Raw genomic sequence first — 21,118 nt, forward strand, 5'->3', positions numbered from 1 at the left:
TATATTTCTTGACTTTTATTTTTATTTATTTATTTTTTAAATGAGACGGAGTCTCTCTCTGCCACCCAGGCTGCAGTGCAGTGGTGCAATCTCAACTCACTGCAGCCTCTGCCTCCTAGGTTCAAGCTATTCTCGTGCCTCAGCCTCCTAGAGTAGCTGGGATTACAGGCACCCGCCACAACCTCTGGCTATTTTTTTTGTATTTTTAGTAGAAATCGAGTTTTACCATGTTGACTAGGCTGGTCTTGAACTCCTGACCTCAAGTGATCTGCCCACCTCAGCCTCCCAAAGTACTGGGATTACATGCGTGAGCCACTGCCTCTGGCCATATTTCTTGACTAACATTAATTTTTATTAATGCTCTTTTCTGGATCCTGCACCCATGTCTGGTAAGGATACAGTTAGAGCAGCAAACTTCCACTTATTACGAAAAATGAGACTGAGTGAGTTTTGGAGATGTTAAATAGAAGTCTGAGTTGTAAGTACCACAGACTGTTTATTAATTGGCTTGACAGGAAAAAAAAAAAAGAATTTACTGGACAGCCACTTTAGTGTCCTGGAATTCAAGTCACAGCCAAGTTAGGATAGAGCTGAGACCTCGGGCACCGGTGGAGTTAGAGCGGGAAACCCTCAGCTCTCTCCCCTTGCCTCACCTCTGCTGCTCTGGATTCCAGCTTTGTCTTCTGCAGACTGGCTTTCTTTTTGTTGTAGAAAACATGGTTGTTGGCAGTTCCTGAGTTTCATACTTTTCAGCTTTAGTCACTGAAGACTTGTTCTCTGGTTTCAAATGCCAATTTTCAATGAACTCTACCGGGGCAGGAGGCCATGTTGATCAACATGGCTGCTCCTGCAGTAACTGGGGAGGGAGAGAGATTTCCCAGAAAAATAAGTGGGTTGGGAAGACAAAACCATATGTACCATATATTAGGTTTCTAGGGCTGCTGTAACAAACTACCATAAACTGGCTGGCTTAGACATCAGACATTTATTATTTCACAGTTCTGGGGGCTAGAAGTCCAAGATCATGGTGTTGGCAGGGTTGGTTCCTACTGAGGACTCAGAGAGAATCTGTTTCAGGTCTCTCTCCTAGTTTTTGGTGGTTTGTTGGCAATCTCTGGCTTTCCATAAGCATCAGCCTGATCTCTGCCTTCATCTTCACACAGCATCTGTTGCCCAGCCTGGAGTGCAGTGGCACGATCTTGGCTTACTGCAGCCTCGACCTGCTGGGCTCAAGTCATCTTCCCACCTTAGCCTCCCAACTAGCTGCAAGTTTCCCTCTTTTATACAAAGCATCAGTCATATTAGATTAGGGCCCACCATACGCCAATATGTCCTCATCTTAACTGAGCTAATTATATCTTCAATGACACTGTTCCCAAGTAAGGTCTCATTCTGAGGTCCTGGGGGCTAGGATTTCAACATATAATCAAGTTTATCTAACCCAAGGCCCGCTGCAAGCCGCATGTGGCCCAGGACAGTTTTGAATGCAGCCCAACACAAATTAGTAAACTTTCTTTAAAAAGTATGAGATTTTTTGTGTGATTTATTTTTTAACTCATTAGCTATCGTGTTAGTGTATTTTTTTTTTTTTCCTGAGTTAGAATCTTGCTGTGTCACCAGGCTGGAGTGCAGTGGCGTGATCTTGGCTCACTGCAACCTCTGCCTCCTAGGTTCAGGCGATTCTCCTGCCTCAGCCTCCCGAGTAGCTGGGACTATAGGTGCACACCACCACGCCCAGCTAATTTTTGTATTTTTAGTAGAGACGGGGTTTCACCATGTTGGCCAGGATGCTCTCGTTCTCTTGACTTTGTGGTCTACCCGCCCCGGCCTCCCAAAGTGCTAGGATTACAGGCATGAGCCACTGCGCCCGGCTAGTGTTAGTGTATTTTATGTATGGCCCACTACAATTCTTCTTCTTCCAATGTGGCCCAGGGAACCCAAAAGATTGGACACCCCTGAAAGGGTCTATCCAACCCATAAGATTTCATATAAGACAGTACCTCATACACAGGGTATCAGAGATCAAAGAATGGAGGCAAGAGGTGAGGGCAAAGAATCATAAACTAGAATTATGAATTCCTTCAGATTTCATCTTCCAGGAGAGAAAAATAAGTAACAATACCTGCATCCAGAGAAAGAAATGCAGAATTTTTTTTGTGATAGTAGAAGTAAGATAACCATCAAACATGTAGAATATAAACTAATGTGAAATACCACTGTGGCTGTAGTGGCAAATCAGACACGTCAACCTGCTGGGCCTGCTCCATTTTTCTTCCTCATGCTCACCTCCATTTAGTGGCCTCTGTTTGCCAGGGGTGAGGGTGGGGTGGGTAGGGGGTGTTAATGGAAATCAGCAGAACAAAAAACGCAGCTTCTTGTGCTCCCCAGCAAACCCGAACAAGAGAGGGGAGCAGAGAGACTTTGGAGAGAGGAGGAAGTCAGGTGCGATGGTGAAAAGCCCTGCTTCCACTCGTACCTCCGAGTGCTGAAGGAAGCTTGTAGTTTGGCGTTCAAGAGTCCCAGCATTTTGGGAGGCCAAGGTGGGTGGATCACGAGGTCAGGAGATCGAGACCATCCTGGCTAACATGGTGAAACCCCGTCTTTACTAAAAATACAAAAAATTAGCCAGGCGTGGTGGCAGGTGCCTGTAGTCCCCGCTACTTGGGAGGCTGAGGCAGGAGAATAGCTTGAACCTGGGGGGCAGAGGTTGCAGTGAGCCGAGATTGCGCCACTGCACTCCAGCCTGGGCAACAGAGAGAGACTCTGTCTCAAAAAAATAAATAAATAAAGTGATGGTGGACCTCTACCTCATTTCTCATTTTCTGCTGGGGCCCCTTGAGAGACAAAGCCCTGTAGATGTCCCCTGTTGCCATGAGTATTTGGAGGGCATCGAGACGGCAACAAGTAGCTCCTGGGGCCCAAGATGACAGAGGAAACAAGCAAGATCTCTGGAACCTTCATCTCCTCGCACTGCCCATCCCAAGAGACCAGATGGAAGTCTCCACTGCAGCAGCACCAGCGGACAGATGCAAACCAGCCACACTGCCATAGCGGCTGCCTGTGAACCCAGGTCCATCCCAAGGCAGGGGAGGGGCAGAATCTATCGTTGAGTGAGTGTTTAATCAGTAGAGACTGATAAAGTACTCAATTAAACTAGATTTGGTACCTGAAATTAACATAAATTAACAGAATTAAGGTTTTCACTGTCGAAGTGGAAAATCAGAATCAGAGATCTGATTGCTTATAAAGTTCAATGACCAAGTTGAGTGTGTAAAAGATGAAAAACTATTCTTTCTGTTATGCTTTCATTTATTTAGCCATGGGATACACTGAACACAAGCATCTCATTTGCACAGCAAATCAGAGGGTTGTACTATTTTTATTACCATTTTACAGATAAGAAGACTGAAGCCTAGGGAAGCTGAAAAACTTGGACTCCAAACCAAGTTTGAGTGAATTGTACGGCATGTGAATTTTATCTCAAAAATGCGGCTACAAAACAAAACAAAATGAAGCAGGTCTGTTTGGTCATAAAACCCATATACCATACACCACAGAATATATCTGGTTTAAGTTGGGCTATTGCTGATAGGAAGAAATAGGTTACTTCAGGTCGCATTTTTCCTTTTTAAGAGAGTGTGATATATCCCAAAGCAGAGATTTATTAATTTTCTATTAAAAACAGTTCAAAGGCCAGGGCCTGACAAAACAAACTGATAAAAGTTCTGCGTTTGGGGAAAAAAACAACAAAAAGGAAAAAAACAAAAACATTTTGCACTTGTGCATTCACTGGGATGAGACTTCCATAAAGAGTTACATTGTCTCCTCAAAGCACTAAGGCCATACTGAAGTCCGCTTTGCTTAAGAAAGGGGAAAATTTACTTAGTTTTATTCAATGTGGCTTTAGTGCTTTGGACATTAACTTAGATTCATCACTTTCCTTTCCTTTTTTCTTTTTTCTTTTTTTTTTTTTTTTTGAGACAGAGTCTTTATCTGCCACCCAGGCTGGAGTGCAATGGCGCGATCTTGGCTCACTGCAAGCTCCATCTCCCAGGTTCAAGTGATTCTCCTGCCTCAGCCTCCCGAGTAGCTGGGATTACAGGCATGTACCACCATGCCCAGCTAATTTTTTGTATTTTTAGTAGAGACTGGGTTTCACTATGTTGGCCAGGCTGGTCTCAAACTCCTGACCTCAAGTGATCCACCCTCCTCGGCCTCCCAAAGTGCTGGGATTACAGGAGTGAGCCACCACACCCGGCCAGATTCATCACTTTTCAAAACTATGTTTTGTGTGATATTAATAAAAATCTTCATTTAATCCCTTATTTAAGGCACTGGTACCACTTTGAAGAGGGAATCACCAAATACGCTAGGATGAATTCATACTGTTTTTATGTCCTTCTAAATGCAAAGTGGATCATCACATTATAAGATTTATGAAGAAATATTCATTCTGTTTTTAAAAGTTTCTTCTAAGTTTGCAAGCACGATGACCTCTTGTTTCATAATTTATGGTAATGAATTCACGCTGTAGCTCATTTTGTAATACATTCTCTTAGAAAAATTAATTGACCTGGGGTGTTCAAATGGGTATGTACTGAGATGACAAGTTTGAAAGCCTTTCAAGAGTTCTGTTCGCAAGTCATCAGAGGAATGAAGGCGACATTTCAGAGTCCTTTAATTATCTCAGATGATGTGATAAGGAAAATAATATCCTAACTGACAAATCAAAATCATACGTTGGGATGAAGTCAGTTACATACACAATAGATTCCTTTCTCTTGAAAGCCATGGTCTGGACACATTTCAGTAACTTTCTTCTTTAGCCACAAACAGTGAACCACAGAGAAAGCATGAAGTCTGCATTTCTGCATGGGGCACTTTCAAAATGCTGACTTGCTGCCATGGAAGTTCGCCCAGGGTACTGAGCAAAGAGAAAAAAAATGCAAGTTGCACAACAATGCGTGCAGTGTGACACCATTCACAGGGGAAGACAGTTATGATAAGATGTATTATGACCTGATACAATACTATACTATCTTATGTTATGTAGAAGGACAATTCTGAAAAGACCCAAAGGAAACAGTTAATAATTGTTGCTTTTGGGAAGAATAAATTGGGGATGATGGTGTCTTTTACATATTATATTTCAGAAGGTTTTATGTTAGCGATATTAATAATAATAAAATAAACAAGTAAGGAAAATAGAGAAGAAAAGAGAGTTGCCACATTGTAAAGAATAGCAGGTAAGGAGGCTGGGTTTGTCCAGCAGGAATGGACCCCAGCACCCCCAACTTGCTCATCCACCAGCGATTAGTTGACTCCTTATATGCGAACATCCTCATGTACTGTCTCATCTCCTTTGATGCCATACACTGAGCTGTCAGGAGCTCAGAGCACATTGCTGGGGTGTGACTGAGCCTTCTGGAAGTCTCCACAATATCTCTTCTACCTTCTGACATCATAATTACAGCACATGTGGAACTCCTACTATGGTGGTGGTGGTTGTTAGGATGTATATACCACAGCATTTTAGTAGATACTGAGGTTCACTAAAACTGGGAAAATTCACACATAAAAAATATTTTTCTTTTGAAAGAAAGAATAATTACTGAGCTAATTATGTTTTCATTGATACTGTTTCCAAGTAAGGTCCCATTCTCAGGTGCTGGGAGCTCGGATTTCAACATATAATCAAGCTTGTCTGACCTGCGGCCCACAGGCCACATGTGGCCCCAGACAACTTTGAATGCAGCCAGACACAAATTTTCTTAAAATATTACGAGATTTTTGTTTTGTTTTCTCATCAGCTATTGTTAGTGTGTTAGTGTTGTTGTATTCTATGTGTGGCCTGAGGCAATTCTTATTCTTCCATTGTATCCCAGAGAAGTAAAAAAATTAGACATCCCTGACAGGGTGTCCATTTGATTTCATGCAGGGTAGCAACTTATACACAGGTTGGACAAGCTTGATTAGCTCATTTGGTGTGAGAGAATCAACAACAGAAAAATAAACCCTGGAGAAGTTCAGTTTTGACCCTCTCCTTGTTCCATCGTCCTGCTGATGTGGAATATTGAAAACATCTATTCTATGAGGTTTGTAGAATACAGTTTGATTTATTTTACTTTATGATTCAAACTGTATGCTTTCACTTTTTAAAAGAACCACATATCCATATGGGAAGATAAACATCTATTTTCTAGACATTTTAAACCTTCTCTGGGCCGTCATTTTATTCTTCAGAGTCTATTTTCCTTCAGCTGGAGATCTGACGTGCTGTTAGAGAATCAATGGTGGTATGTTTGAAAAATCAATGCTAATGGGTTCCAACATGAAATCAAAAGGTGGGCATTTCCAGTGAACACTTTCAAGTGTGTTAAAAATAGCACTCGATTTGTTATTTCTTAATAGAATATAAGATTTTGAAGAATTTGGCAAAGTGTCAGAGATAGGCTACAAGCAAGTCTGTGTATAGGCAAATACCCGCCAGCCGTGTTATCTGAGCCAGGGGGCTTTGCTGTGCTTCTCTCTGATTTCTGAGATGTGACATGCCCACAGAAAAAAACCTCCTCTCCAGGATATGACAGAGAAAACTAGATTCCAGAGATGTGGCCTTGTTTTCATATTTCTGTCCCTTAAAAGTGCTATGTTCATTCCCACTCCGGGTTCTTTGCATTACTTTTCCTTCTGCTTGGAATGGTTTTTCCTAAGATCTTCACATAACTGCCTTTGTTCCATCATTTAGATCTGTGATAGGCAGAATAACAACCCTCTTCCGCGCCCATGCCCTCCTACCCCCAAACCCTGATGATGTCCTGATCCTTGGAACTTTACAGATGTGATTAAGTTGAGGATGTAGAGATGGGAGGATTATCTAGGTAGGTCCAATGTATTCACAAGGGTCCTTTTAAGTATAAGAAGATAAGAAAGTGAGTATCAGAAGCAGAGAAGGATCCAAAGATGCCAATTTGCTGGTTTTGCAGTTGGAGGAAAAGGACCACAGGAAGGAATGCTGACATCCTCTCAATGCGGGAAAAGGTAGGGAAATGGGTTCTTCCTAGACCCTCAGAGAGAATGCAGCCCTGCTGACAACCTGCTTTTAGCTTAATGAGACCTGTGTTGGACATCTGACTTTCAGAATGATGAGCTCATAAATTTGTGGGATTAAGTCATTAAATTTCTGGTAATTTACCATGGCAGCAATAGGAAACTAACACAAGGTCATAACTCAATTGTCACCTCTTAGAACTTGTTCATACCCCAATTAAAGAGTCTTCAGTCACTCTTTACTGTGCCATTTTATACTCTTCATAGTATTTATCAAAACCTAAAAAAATCTGAGATAATAAGTACAATTTTAAATAATTTTCTTCCATTCGAATATGAACTCCTAGAGACAGCAGGGACTGTCTTGTTCACCATGGTGACCCCAGCACTTAGAATAATGTCTGGCACATAGTAGGTCCTCATGAAAACAGTACTGCTCCTTCCTTTACAGTCTTTCTTCTTCCCCCTCCTCTTCTTTCCAGAATATATCTGTGGGAAGAAAAAAAATTTTTTATTTAAAATGTTTGTTTTTATTGGAAAATAAACCATTTGGAGCAATTTTTAAATGGATGGGCGAAAGAGTCGTCTTGCACCTCTCCCCTCACCAGCTTGCTTTTTTCCCAAGGTTGAGAATGAGTCTGGCCAAGTAAGTTATTCCAGAATTCCATTAGATCATTCAAGCCAAGAAAGGGGCGAAATTCTAAGATTTGTATCTCTGGTAAATTCACTGAGGGATGCAAATTGGGCCTGAGCCTGATATACTTCTGGATATGACGTTACTGTTCATTGGTGGCTTAGTGGAAATCTTCCACAGGCAAGTACTACAGAAGAGATTGGGGGATGGGTGGGTGGAGGCATTTGGGAAATGCCTGTGCTTGGCACACAAGAGTCCTACCTTCCTTGGCCACTGTGGACTTGTCCAGCCTCATCCTTACCCAGGTTATATTCCAAGATCTCTGGAATTCTTGCTGATCCCTTGAAACACTGTGCTTTCATTCCTTGTGTCTTTCTCTTGCTACTTCTGAGCTTGAAAGTCTGTCTTTGCTTTGTCTCTGTGGTAAAGTCCCAGTCTTCCTTCAGAGAACGGTTCTCTTCTTGTATTCCTGTCTGTGTCTCCCTGGGTAACCTGCATTTACTAAGAGTTCTAACAGATATGTCTTCATGGTCATCTGTCTGAAGACAGGGACAATGTCTTGTGCCCTCTTGAATCCCAAATGCAAAGTATAGATATGGCGCAGTCATTTTCCGAAGGTAAGAATCTCTGTCCTGCATTAGACTGCACCAAGATCATGTACTATTCATTCCTGAATCTGAGAATCATGATGGCTCAGAGTGGCACTGCATATGTGCTTAATGGCTAGACTTGAATTAAATGGCATGGGTGACAGAGACTACTTGCTATCCCCTGGTTAGTGGTATTTTTAACTTATAAGATTTTTACCTTGACACCTAGCTAACTAGAACATTTCTCAGCTTTATAGCTAGGTATGGCCAAGTGATCATGTTACAGTCAATGAAATTTGAGCAGAAGTGTCATGTAGCAGATTCTAGAAACCTTTGTTAAGAGATGGATGCAATGTGCCCTTTGACTATTCTTTGGGTTCTGTCTCTCATCCTCTGGTTTGGAACATAGGTGCCTTTAGTCATGTGTCATCAGAACCCCAGTGCAGTACCCTGGGACTAGTAACAGTGAGATAGTGTTACCACTCCAGGCCTGGGGCAAAAGAAAGGAGGTGTTAATTGGGTACCTGGAAGAAGAGTGTTCTTGGAGAGGGCCTCCCATCAGGAGCCATAACTTTCTATGGAAAGAACTAGCAGCCTGCAGGGATGTAGCTAAGAAAACAAATATCTGACCCCTCACCCTTCTGCATCCTCAAATAGATGCTCCCTATAAGCTGAACCAACCATAAATCAGAAAATAAGGGAGCCCATTGATGTGAACCTTGGAGGCCCATCTCCAGGGGAATAACAGGTGGAGTAGAGATATCGAGCACACCTAGGTAGACCTGCTTTCTCATTTTTAAAATAAGGGAATTAGATTGAATGATCTCTACTATCCTTTCCGGTTGTGATATTTCAGTGGATTTTCTGCATTCGAGCATTTTACAAACCTTCCTGTTACCTGTAGTCAGGCATACCTGAGCATCAGGTCTTATAGACCAATGTTTGCAACTCAAAGTTACATTAATTGATGAAAGGAAGACAACTAGAACAATGGGTCATGTTAAAGAGTCCATAAACAGACCCACACATATATGAACAATTGATTTTATGACAAAAATTGCACTGTAGAGTAGTGGCAAAAGGATGATCTTTGTAATAAATCATGCTAGGTCAATTGTATTTTTATGCAGAAAAAATCTTAACATGTAACTCACACATAATTATATTTGGACTATGAGCCTAAATGCAAAATAAACAAAGCTCCTAAAGAAAATATAGGGAAGTATCTTCATGGCATTGCTATAAGGTAAAAGAATGAACAAACGACTTGAACAAGCATTTCATAAAAGAAGCATATCCAAATGGCCAATAAACATAAGATAAGGCGTCTAACTTCACTGGTTGTCACCAGGATGACTAACATTACAAAGATTGACAGTAACACATGTTGATGAAGATGTGGAGCAACTGGAACTCTCATACTCTGCTAGTGAGCATGAAAATTGGTATAGCCACTTTGGAAAACTTTTCTAGTATCTACTAAAGTTGAACATATACAAAACCTATGGCCCAGAACAAATAGGTATATCCACAAAAGATATGCATGTATATATTCACTAAAAAACATATACAAGAATATTCATTGCCACCTTATATGTAAGGGAGCAAAACTGGAAAAATGAAAGTGGAAACCAAGAGTACAGTGGATACAAGACTTGAGGTGTGTTTATATAATTAAATACTAATGTAGAGCAATAAAAATGAATGAATAATTGCTACATGCAACAATGAGGGTGAAACTAATGAAAAGTACACAGAAAAGCAAATACTGAATGATTACTTTTACATAGATTAAAAACAGGCAAGCAATAATGATGTCAGAAAGCAGGGTTAAGATTACCTTTTGGGAGGATGTAGGGATTGGGGTCAGGGCAAGAGGACAGCTACTGGGGTGCTGGTAACTTTTCGTTTGTTTGATCATGGTCATGGTTCTATCAGTGTGTTTACAGCAAGACCTCTTTGAGCTATACACTGATTTGTGCCAATATTTTTTTGTGGGGGGGATGGAGTTTTGTACTTGTCGCTCAGGCTGGAGTGCAATGGTGTGATCTCGGCTCACTGCAACCTCCGCTTCCCAGATTCAAGCAATTCTCTGGCTTCAGCCTCCTGAGTAGCTGGGATTACAGGCACCTGGCACCATGCCCAGCTAATTTTTGTATTTTTAGTAGAGATAGGGTTTCACCATGTTGGTCAGGTTGCTCTTGAACTGCTGACCTCAGGTGATCCTCCCACCTCAGCCTCACAAAGTGCTGGGATTACAGGTGTTACAGGTGCCCAGCTGGTTTGTGCTTATTCTTATAAATAAAGACTTAGAAATTTGTTGACTTCAGTAAATAATTTTTTTCTTTTTATAAAAGCTGGGGCAAGAACGTGAACACTAGCCCTTCCATATTCAATAGTAATGTAAGGATCAGGACAAGAGCATGTCTGTGTTGCCATAGAGGAAGTAACAACAGTGAACACTTCCAAACAAGATGCTTTGAACAGGTGTTCAAAACCAAAAAGGTTTCCTAAGTCATTTGTGAAACTAAATTTTACTGCAGCCTGGAGCCCCGGGTATTGTGTCAGGAATCATATGCAATGAGATCATTTTCTTTTGCCCACATTTCTGCCTGATAAAGAAAATAAATCTATTTGACAGAACAAAGAATTGCCTCATATGAAAATATGTTGAGAAAAAGGCAGCATTATTCTCAACTCCGAATGCCTAGGAGAAAAATGATATGAGGTTTAAAAGAGTTTTCTGTCCTGAGAAAGATTAAAGTTTTACAGATTCTCTCAGCAAATAGTGCATTTATGAAATAAACTCTGGGCCATCCACAAGCTAATTCCAACAAGTATTGTAGGTAGCTTACCTAAAAGACATCAAAATAATGACAAAAACAGCAATGATAACCACAATACCCCAAACAGGAGCCATGTTGATGACAAGAGGGGTGAGAGGTAACAGTTTTAACATAAAATCTGTCTATGCTAAAGAAAGTTAAACAAACTGAGCACCACACTTAACTATTACCATCCTGGTGGCCAAGGCAAAAAGAAACTTCATATATTGTTTAGCTCATTAAAAAAAAAAAAAAAGGAAGGAAGCATACTAGTGCAACATGAGAGAAAAACATTCCTAGCATATTAAGAGAAAGTAATCAGGAGGGTTTGTTTTACATATGGTTTTAAACATTGTAATAGAATTTGTCATTATAGGAGGTTTTATAGTATATGTGAAACATTCTCAATGATCCCTGGCAAAAGGCAAAGGCATAACAACATTAAGTCGTGGTTTCTTAAAGGCACAATGTAATAGACGAACTCCTGGCTTTGAAGCAGTTGTGTAGTGTCCTAGAGGATGTGATGGATTTGTGTAGCCTGAGTTTCCTTGGTCACACTACTCTGGGGCAAAGTTAGAGTAACCAGCAGGGTCTGTCTGGCCCTGACCCTCATCAACACTGCAGAATCCCTCCAGCTGCTCCTGGGAACCCCCAGGGGATGGCACATGTGTGCTCACCATATGGCCCTTTCAGCTACCATGTGACCCTGCACTCAGCTTCCCCCTGCTACAGTTCACTGCAGTGATGTTTGTGTTGGGGCACGACAGACCCACCCCCAGTGAGGACACTGACACCTCCAAGCCACTGTGGCTATGCTTCAAAGCCACAAAATGTATCCCCTGCTGCTGCAGCTGTTGGCACTGACCCCTCTCTGTCTCTCTCATGCCCACCAAATGTGATGCCTCCCTCTCCTTCTGCCCACACTGGGGCAAGGTAGCCCCAGTGCAAACTGTTTTTTCTGGACTCCATACAACTCCAATCCCAACCCCAACCAGATGGCACCATAACACTTTCTTGTGCTCTCCTCTGGACCATCCAAAAACTGCCTTCTGGGCTGCCTGACAGTCATAATCTTAGTCTTACATGTTCCTACTATGTCTCTTCTTTAGGACCCAGCTGAGGGGGGCTAGACCAGAAATGTTCTGATTTTGAGGAAAGTGTGGAGTTTATGAATTTTCCTTTCTGATATGAGTCTATTACCTTGAACCAAGCCTGTATGCCAGACTTTATATCCCTAAAATGCTCCTTTCCCAAAAGGAGGACCATCTTCCAGGAATGTTCAGGCATGTGTGAATCCATGAGGAACATGGCGTGAACCCAAGCAGAGACTCCACCCATATCAGCATGTCCTTAATACCTCCCCAGTGTTTGTGTTTACTGCCTAGATCTTGTCCAAAGCCAGGCTTTTCCAGAAAGTGCACATTCCTCTTCTGACCTTGCATCATGCCAGAGAGGCAGCTCCATTTAAATAGCCATAGTCATAGTTGCTTAATGCCGGTTTCACACCATATACTGTGAGGCATTATTTCTGCTTTTCACAGTCACTGCCAGGAAAGTGCTGTTATTCAAATTTTAAATACAAAGAGGTCAAGTAGGTAGGTTAAGTGACTTCTCCAAGGCTACAATGAGTGGTCAAGCTAAGACTCAAACCCAGATTGGTTGGAATCAAGCCTAGGCTTGTCTTGTGTAATACAGTTCAGTATTACACAGGCCCTGGAACCGGAATCTGCGCAGGAACAGCTCTCTTAGGACATATTCAAATATTTTCATCCTCTTTGCTGAGAATTTAAGAGATGAATGTGAACTCCCAAACACACAGCCTCTTGAGTCCTGGCATAAAGTCTGTTCTCAGACTTCTTTTCTTTAGACAGATTTCACACTGTCATCATTTTCTAACCTAGGGTAGCTTCCACCTCAAGTACAACAGGAATAAATTCTAGTAGTTGATCAGTTCAAATTTCCTCCATTTCTACGATTCATTCTTGGCTCAGAAAACCCTGAGCCGACTCAGGCTGAGGGGGACCCCTCTTCTTGTGCTTCCAGGTGTCATGTGATTGAAACCACTTTTGCAAAGATTATGACAGCAAGAGAGGTCTAGCATGGCTGACTCCATCTTGCTTCTAGTCTCATAGGCTGGCTGTCCTTGCTCATTCCTGGGCATACGCCAAGCTAACCATGGGAGAAATTTAGTTTATAGATTAACTTTAGAACAAGGATGATAATAGTCCCTCCCTAAAACTAACCTCCTTCTTGCTCAGGGACAGAAGCTGTCTTTGTAAAACTAATGGAAGGCCATGAGATTAAGATTATGGAAGGGGCCCAAATTCTGCTAAAATGTAGGCATACTTTTTATAATCCGTATGCTCAAGAGCATGTGGCCAGAGGCCATAATATTTGTGACTTTCCCAATTATTGCTATAGATAACATCACTATTGTAGAACCTAATATTGGTCTTTTGAGACATTTTTCAGACTTTTGCATTCTAGCAACTGACTGACCCCACCTGGACACGTAACTCATGACTTAATCACACCCGTGGTCCCAACCCAGAGGCAGATTCAGTACACAAGGACCATTTTTCACACCCTTATGATTTCATCCCCAACCAATCAGCAGCATCCATTCCCTACCCATTTGTCCACCAAATTATTCATAAAAACTCTAGCCTCTGAGTTCTTGGAGAGGCTGATTTGATAATAATAAACTCCTGTCCTTCTGCTTGGTCAGTCTTGTATTAACTAAATGCTTTCTTTATTGCAACATTGCTGTCTCAGTAAATTGGGTTTATCTGTGCAGCCAGCAAGAAGAACCCATCAGGCAATCACATTAATACACCTGTGAAAACCCTTTCCCTGAAATCAACATTTCTTGCTATCTTGCTTTTTCCTGTCCCACAGCTCTGTTTCCATTTAGGGATTCCTGTGCAGCTGACTCTCACACCTGCCTCCAGGGTGGAGCCTGTGACCATCTTTTGATCATGTAATTGATTAGCTCAGCTTAGCCACCAGCCCCACCCTGAACCACACTGAGTCTCAGGACATTTTCCAGGAGTGCTGGGACAAAGACACATTCTTTCTCATGGGATTTGAAAAAGGAAGCATATTACTCTGAGAGTTGCTTATGGCCATTTTGGGACTCTGAGTGGGGCCAGCCTTAGAATGCAGCCAATATCCCAGAAGGCAAGTGGAGAAATGGAAAAGAAACCCAATGGCTGAGCTGCTGGGAGTGAGCTTGTCTGAGGCAAACCTTCCTTGAGAGTTTTCAGTCATGTGAACCAATCAGTTTCCTTCCTGGTTTGGGCCTGATTGAGCCAGATTTTCTGTTGCTTGCAATACAAGCATCTTACATATACATTTTGCATAATGGTCAAATTTTTTGTTGTCTCTCTCCCTAGATTGTGAGCTCCTTGATCCCTAAGAGAAACCTGGTTGAAGGAATGAAAGGACAAAAAGACAAAAAGAAAAAGAAATCTGTTGCTCATACGTGTTGAGGACTTGTTTAAGGCCATTGCTATTTAACTAGCTATTCATTGCTCTTCCTGATTCATGGACATTCCAATTAAAGAGCTGGATCCTTTGAGAAATCTTCAATACCAAAATCCATGGTCAGGAACAGTGCTCATTTAGTAGAAAGGAGTTCAGCTCCACCAGAACTTACGACATCTGCAGAGCAAGGAACAACTCACAGAGAATCCTGCAAATGAACTTGCATTTCTTATCATGTGATAAACAAAAGAAATTTTAATTTATCCATCTGTAAATCAGGGTCTTGGAAATAAAGCACTGGGGAAATTGATGTCTATAGGCGCCCTCTGCAGAAATGTTGCCCCTTGACTCCAAGCTCAGAGAGGCTTGTATTTGAAGATGTCAGCAGCTTCCTGCTCCACAAATGAATCATGAGAAGGAGGGAATGAAGGTGGTTGAAGTAGGTGTGGGCCTTTCGTCCTTTACAGTATGCCTATCATGAGTATCTGATGTTGTTATGTGCATTTATTTGTACTTGCACACATGCACCCATCTAAGACAACATTTTCAGTTGGGAATTTCAAAAGAAAAAAGTGAATCTGTTACTGAAGCCCCAGGAGAAAAAATCTGCATAAATGTGGATGGATTTCTTGCAATCTCCCCTGGTGCTGCTTGTCCCAGTCCTTGCCCTACCCACCCACTATGCACACTGGAACAGCTCCGCAATAATGTATTGCAAAATGTATATGCAGGAAATGCTAGACAGGAGGAAGTGCCCTGGCCTTGACCTCTTGCTTTCACAGCATCACAGGTCAGTGGTGGTGAGCGCCCTGGAGGAAGCATTGCATGCATAACTGAGTTAGCAAATAGGAAAGAGGGCTTTCAGAGAGCAGCGGGGAGAGGAGAAGGGGTGGCAGAAAGTATTGCTGCAAGAACTAGGCTCTAGACCTGGCACTGCCATCATATTTGAACAAGTCCTTACGTTTCTCTACACCTTGATTTCTTCAGTGGCAAACTGGGGAGGTTCTGGGTAACAAGATAAGGCACAATGGCTGCTACCACCTGGATATATCTATTTGGAAACAAGAAAGAACACAAAATCCATTTTTCCAGCTCCTCCAGGGTTTGTCCCACCACCACCACCACCAGCTACCAGGGAGACTGTGTCCTGAATTCCTTCATTTTTCCTATAGGTGTTCAACAGCGTCCTCCACACTCAGAGTGTCTCATTTCCAGAAGGCTCATGACTCCTGCCATGCTGTCCCATCTATGAACAGAGAAAAGGAACATTTACTAGGTACTCCAAAACTGTGGGGATCACAACACAAAGACCACCTGAAAGAGTGTCACAAAGAAAAATACATCTTTAAGAGGCCACTAACCAGCTGTCATCCTATCAACAGCCACACACTCATTCATTCATTTACTTGTTCAACAAATAGTTATTGAAGTTAATCTCTTACTCAACAAATATTATACTGCCAGGATCTGGAGGTACAAGAATAAATAAAGTATAGAAATTCCTTTTCTGCTGTTTAGTTTAGTAGAAGATACAAGTAATAAAGCAACCCTAAAAGCACTATAATTAGATTGCCTTGGATAGAAAGTTATAGAGTGCTATTACAGTGCACATGCTGGTGGGGGCAGTGGGTTGTTCCTAGTCTGTCCAAAGGAAGGTAGAAGGGTGAGCAGCAGAAGTGATTAGGGAAAGAAGAGGTGGGATTGGGTCTACAGAGAGTGTCCCAGGCAAGGAACAGCCTGGGTGAGGCCTAAAGGTGAGAGTGAGAGAGGACAGGTGGGTTGCAACAGAGATTGTATGAGGACAAGGGTGTGGAAATGGGGAAGCCTGAATAAAGTGGTGGTAATAGGGTACTTCGGTAGATTCTTGGGCAAGAGCACGACCTTATAAATATACTTTAGGAAAAAAAAAAAAAAACAGACTGTTTCCTATATTCAGCATGCATTGGAAGTGACAGAGACCAGAGGTAGGGAGAAGGGCAAGGGAATTTTAGTAGTAGTGAGGACAAAGACCAGAGTGCTGTCCCTGTAAACAGAGAATAAAGAACAGATAGAGCAAAGACATGGAATCAACCCAAATGCCCATCAATGACAGACTAGATAAAGAAAATGTGGGACATATTCACCATGGAATACTATGCAGCCACAAAAAGGAATGAGATCATGTCCATTGCAGGGACATGGATGGAGCTGGAAGCCATTCTCATCAGCAAACTAACACAGGAACAGAAAACCAAACACCACATATTCTCACTCATAAGTGGAAGCTGAACAATGAGAACACATGGACACAGGGAGGGGAACAACACATACTGGGGCCTGTTGGAGGGTGGGGTGGGGGCAGAGCATCAGGATAAAGAGCTAATGCATGCAGGGCTTCATACCCAGGTGATGGGTTGATTGTACAGCAAACCACCATGGCACACGTTTACCTATGTGACAAACCTGCACGTCCTGCACATGTATCCCAGAACTTAAAATAAAAATTAAAATTAATTAAACAAAAAAGAACAGACAACCAAGAGGCTGTCTTTCAGCTTAGCCATTGCTGTACTAGGAGAGCCTGGGAGAGAACTCTGTTTAGAAATAAACAAGCCCAGGGATTGCCATCTACTTGCCCTACATTCACTTGGACTTATTTATCATAGTGCTTTTTCAAACTGTGTTCAAAAATCCCTGGGGTTTTCCAGAGGTGCTTTAGAGACCCCATTCAACCATGTTGACCTATTTTGGACAAACAAAGGCTTGAAAACCACCAGCATACCTTTTCACAGTGTACATGCTCTGTCCGAGGTCCAGTGCTCTTGGTGGTTATTAAAAGTGGATTTGTGTGTGTGTGTCCAGACTGCCACGCACTCTCAGAATTTCACTCGGTGCCCCCCATTCAAGCCTCTCTTGAAGACAGGAATCTCTCTATTTCTGGTCGTTCTGCCCCTGCCCTCCCTACCTAAATCCAGACCCTACTCAAAAAGGAAAATGCTTTCTCAGCATTCCTCCCCATGTTCATTATCTGGCAGGTCTTCTCTGGAGGTTGGAAAGAATTAATCCATTATTGTTATCAACAGCAATCATAATAAGGCATGAAAATGAAATGATGAGATTTTTTTTTTTCAGTCATATCTCTTGAAGAGAAACAGAAACCAAAAACAGCATTTTATCCTTGACTAAAATGATTATTTCTCAAAGGAAATAACTTCAGTCTCACACTCTGTGGGAGGAAAGGCACAGGACATGGAGGATGTTCAGCACTGTGCCTGGTTCACAGACATTGTTCATAAATGTTTGGTTCATAGTTTCTTTCATTCATTCTATAAGCATAAACTCTGATCTCTAGGAGGAGAATTTTATTTGCCTCCTGAACTATCTCTTGGCAATGCCAGCTCACCACACAAATGATGCAGGCGACTGCCAGCTGGTTTGCAAATTTCCTGAGTTGCCCAAGTATAGCACAGTGAGCATGAAAATCAAAGGCTCTCAAACCTGGAAGGAACCTTTAAAAATGACCCGAGGTCAATTGCCCAGGAAAATCCTGCCAAGTGCTGCAAGTTGAGGTTGGAAGTGTCCAGTCTCTGATGCAGCCAAGTCTGTCTTTGAACAACTCTGTTAGAAAGCTCTTCCTGATATTGAGTTGAAATCTATCACTTCATAGCTTTTCTTTATTGCTCCAATAAACCTGCATGGGAGACAGGGAGGCAGAACAGAATTATTCTAATCCTCCTTCTTGGCAATCTGTTGAATATTGGAAGACAGGGGCCAAGTTACCTGAGTCTTCTCTTCTCCAGGGCCTCTGTCTCCCTAGCCTTTCAAACATTTCCATGGGATAAGGTTTTCAAATTATCCTGGTCCTTTTCCCATTAAGAAGCTTTATTTTCCTACTCTTAAAATAGGCTGTCTAGAATAGAAATAATCCCACGTGACTTAACCAGTGCAGAAGGGAAGAGACTCTGCTAAATCTGATTTCAGAGACTGCCGCTCACTAGCAATGTGGCTTTGGCAAGTTACTTCCCTTCTAGGAAACATGGTTTAATATGTAGCTTCACATAAAGTGCCTACTACAGTGCCTGGTATAAAGGGGTGTCAATACCTGGTATCTGCCTATCAATTGCTATTATTCTTCTGTCAATGCAGTTTCAGGTGGCACTAGACCTTAAGGTGATAACATCACACTATTGACTCCTAGGTTTTACCCGCAAGTAAATTCAGAGTATTAAGTGGTTTTAATCTATGGCTCCCCCATCCTATACTCACACTGTGTGTGTGTGTGTGTGTGCACGCCTAAGCATCAGAATTTCCATTTATCTTATAAAATTGTATTTGTTCATTTCAGATCATTGTTTAATGTGAGCAAATTTCATAAACAAGCCTATTTCTTTTTATCTAAAGCTAAAACCAACAAAAATGCCTCCAAGGTCGTGGTACAGAACCAAGACCTCCTACCACTAGAAAACTTTCTTCAGGCTGATCCCTATCTATGAGCCATTATCTTTGAATAAATTAATTCAACATGTAAATAATTCACTTAATTTCATTTTATCTTGGAATAATTTTTCCTCTAAAATAAAAGAATATCATAGCTTTGTCAAATGATTTGGGCAAGTCCAGAAAGACCAGAACTGCTGGGTTTTCTTTCTCTATCGATCTGGTAAACGATCACAGTAGGAAACATGCTCTTTGTGAACTCCTATAGCTTTCTCATGATCACAGTTTTCCCGCCTGGATGTTTATAACTTACCTTAATGCCACACTTGGGAACCTCAGTGAGAAATAGAACTTTTCTATTTCCTAAAATAATTTTACTCATGAACTAAGGTAATGCTAGCAGTTGAAGTAGATATATCCCCACGTTTTTGGTGACTTAACCCAGTAGAAGTTGTTTGTTTCTCATTCATGTCAAATCTGCAAGGGGTGTTCCTGATCTGCGGGCCATCTTCTCCCTAAGCAGTAATTCAAGACTCTTCTACTTTGCAGTTCTAGAATCTTCCTAATAAACCCAATACAAAGGATAATGCAGGATTAAATGGAAAATATTTCAGTAAAGAGAAGGAAGAGACTTTCAGACTGACAGAGAAATAAAGGAAAGACAAAAGCAGGGACGCAAAGAAGTATAGAGTACATGACATTTAAACCAGGTGTGTGGGGAAGGCTTCTGGATGGGATCTGTGCCTTCAGGTGAGAGATGCAGATGATTTGTGTGTAAGGCAAGGAGGTAGCTGAGGAATATATACCCTGAACTCACTCTCCCTCTCCAGGGCTCCACGTTGTCAAAACTGAACTAGTAGCCAGAGGGGAGGGAGTTCGCTGATGTGATACAGATTGGCCATCAGGACAGAAAATGGGAAGAAGGGTACAGAATGAGTCTCCAAAGGCAAACAAAAGATAGCAGCATTTTAGAGGTGAAAACAGCACACTCTGACCTGTGCTTTACAGAGACTAATATGGTAGCAGTGGAAATGAGGATGGGAGTGGGCAGATATTGGAGGCAGGAAGACCTTCAGGGAGGGAGGGCCAGGACAGAGGGTTAGTCACAGGACTAGAGGTAAGAGTTGAAAACTGGAATCAGTGAATGGTTAGATATGAGAGGCATGAGGAGAGTTGAAGGGGACTCTCAGATCATGGTTTTGAAAGGCAAATGACAAGTTCATTTGGGGACATGTTGAGTATAATTTGCTTTGGGACATCCATATGGAGATATTCTGAGTTAGCTCAGCCCCCGGGGAACTGATTTTGTCATCTGGCTCTGCTCCCTTCTGGAAAGCTCTCAAAAATACATGGATAGTTAGACCTGGTTCAAAGCAAAATCTTAGATGCCTATCGTAATCATCTTCCTCTTAAAAAATATCTGGGCATAAAAAAACATTTTATATGAATTCCATATCTTTAAAATTTTTTTATTTGATGCTATATTGCATTTGTTTACAGAAGATGCATGTTATGGATGAGTATAGGGTAACATGGGATACCTGAAATTTAAATTGAACTTAAAAGTGCATGCTGGATTATCTCCCAAAGGGAAAAAGCTAAATTAGAGTTTGTGTGTAAACTTTAGCCCTTGTCTCAAATGCATATTTTAAATCTCAAATCATCTCTCTTTAATTCCTTGTTTAAAAACATAAAAGTCCATAAAACAGCTCATGAAGCTCAGTTTCTTGCTTGTCAAATATTTGTCCAAAATTAAGACTACTTTGGTATAACAAACTCAATAATCAAACTTATTCTTGACTGAATATTGGAAATATAATTCTAAGTTGAATACAAGTAAACAAGTCTGAAATTTACTATGGGTGGCAGTAATCCCTGTGTAGCCCCACATTTCCATTCACTTAGAAAATATCTTTGTACTCAAATATCTATAATAATTATCTTTATCACTATAACCATCTAATTATCTAATTACCTTTCTAAAGGGATTTGGTTAATTTCAGGCTGAAACATTTTAAATAAAATTATGGCGGCTTTAAAATATTTCCATATTTACACACTGAAGTACAAATAGTTATTCTTGTATTAATAGACAGTATAGTATCAGTGAATAAAGATCA

The 21,118-nt window shown here is 41.5% G+C and overlaps 1 long non-coding RNA gene across 1 annotated transcript in view; it reads right to left on the bottom strand.

The window, feature by feature from the left end:
• Positions 1 to 972: 972 nt before the first annotated feature.
• The window catches only part of LOC112626970, a 41,473-nt gene continuing 21,327 nt past the window's right edge, over positions 973 to 21,118 (bottom strand). The window contains exons 2-3 of the long non-coding RNA XR_003120001.1: positions 7,420 to 7,536; positions 973 to 1,275 (exon numbers count right to left, since the gene is read on the bottom strand). This is a non-coding gene — a long non-coding RNA (uncharacterized LOC112626970). The remainder of the gene's footprint in view (positions 1,276 to 7,419; positions 7,537 to 21,118) is intronic.

Source organism: Theropithecus gelada, chromosome 6 (genome assembly GCF_003255815.1).
Source record: "Theropithecus gelada isolate Dixy chromosome 6, Tgel_1.0, whole genome shotgun sequence".
Taxonomy (NCBI): Eukaryota; Metazoa; Chordata; class Mammalia; order Primates; family Cercopithecidae; genus Theropithecus; species Theropithecus gelada.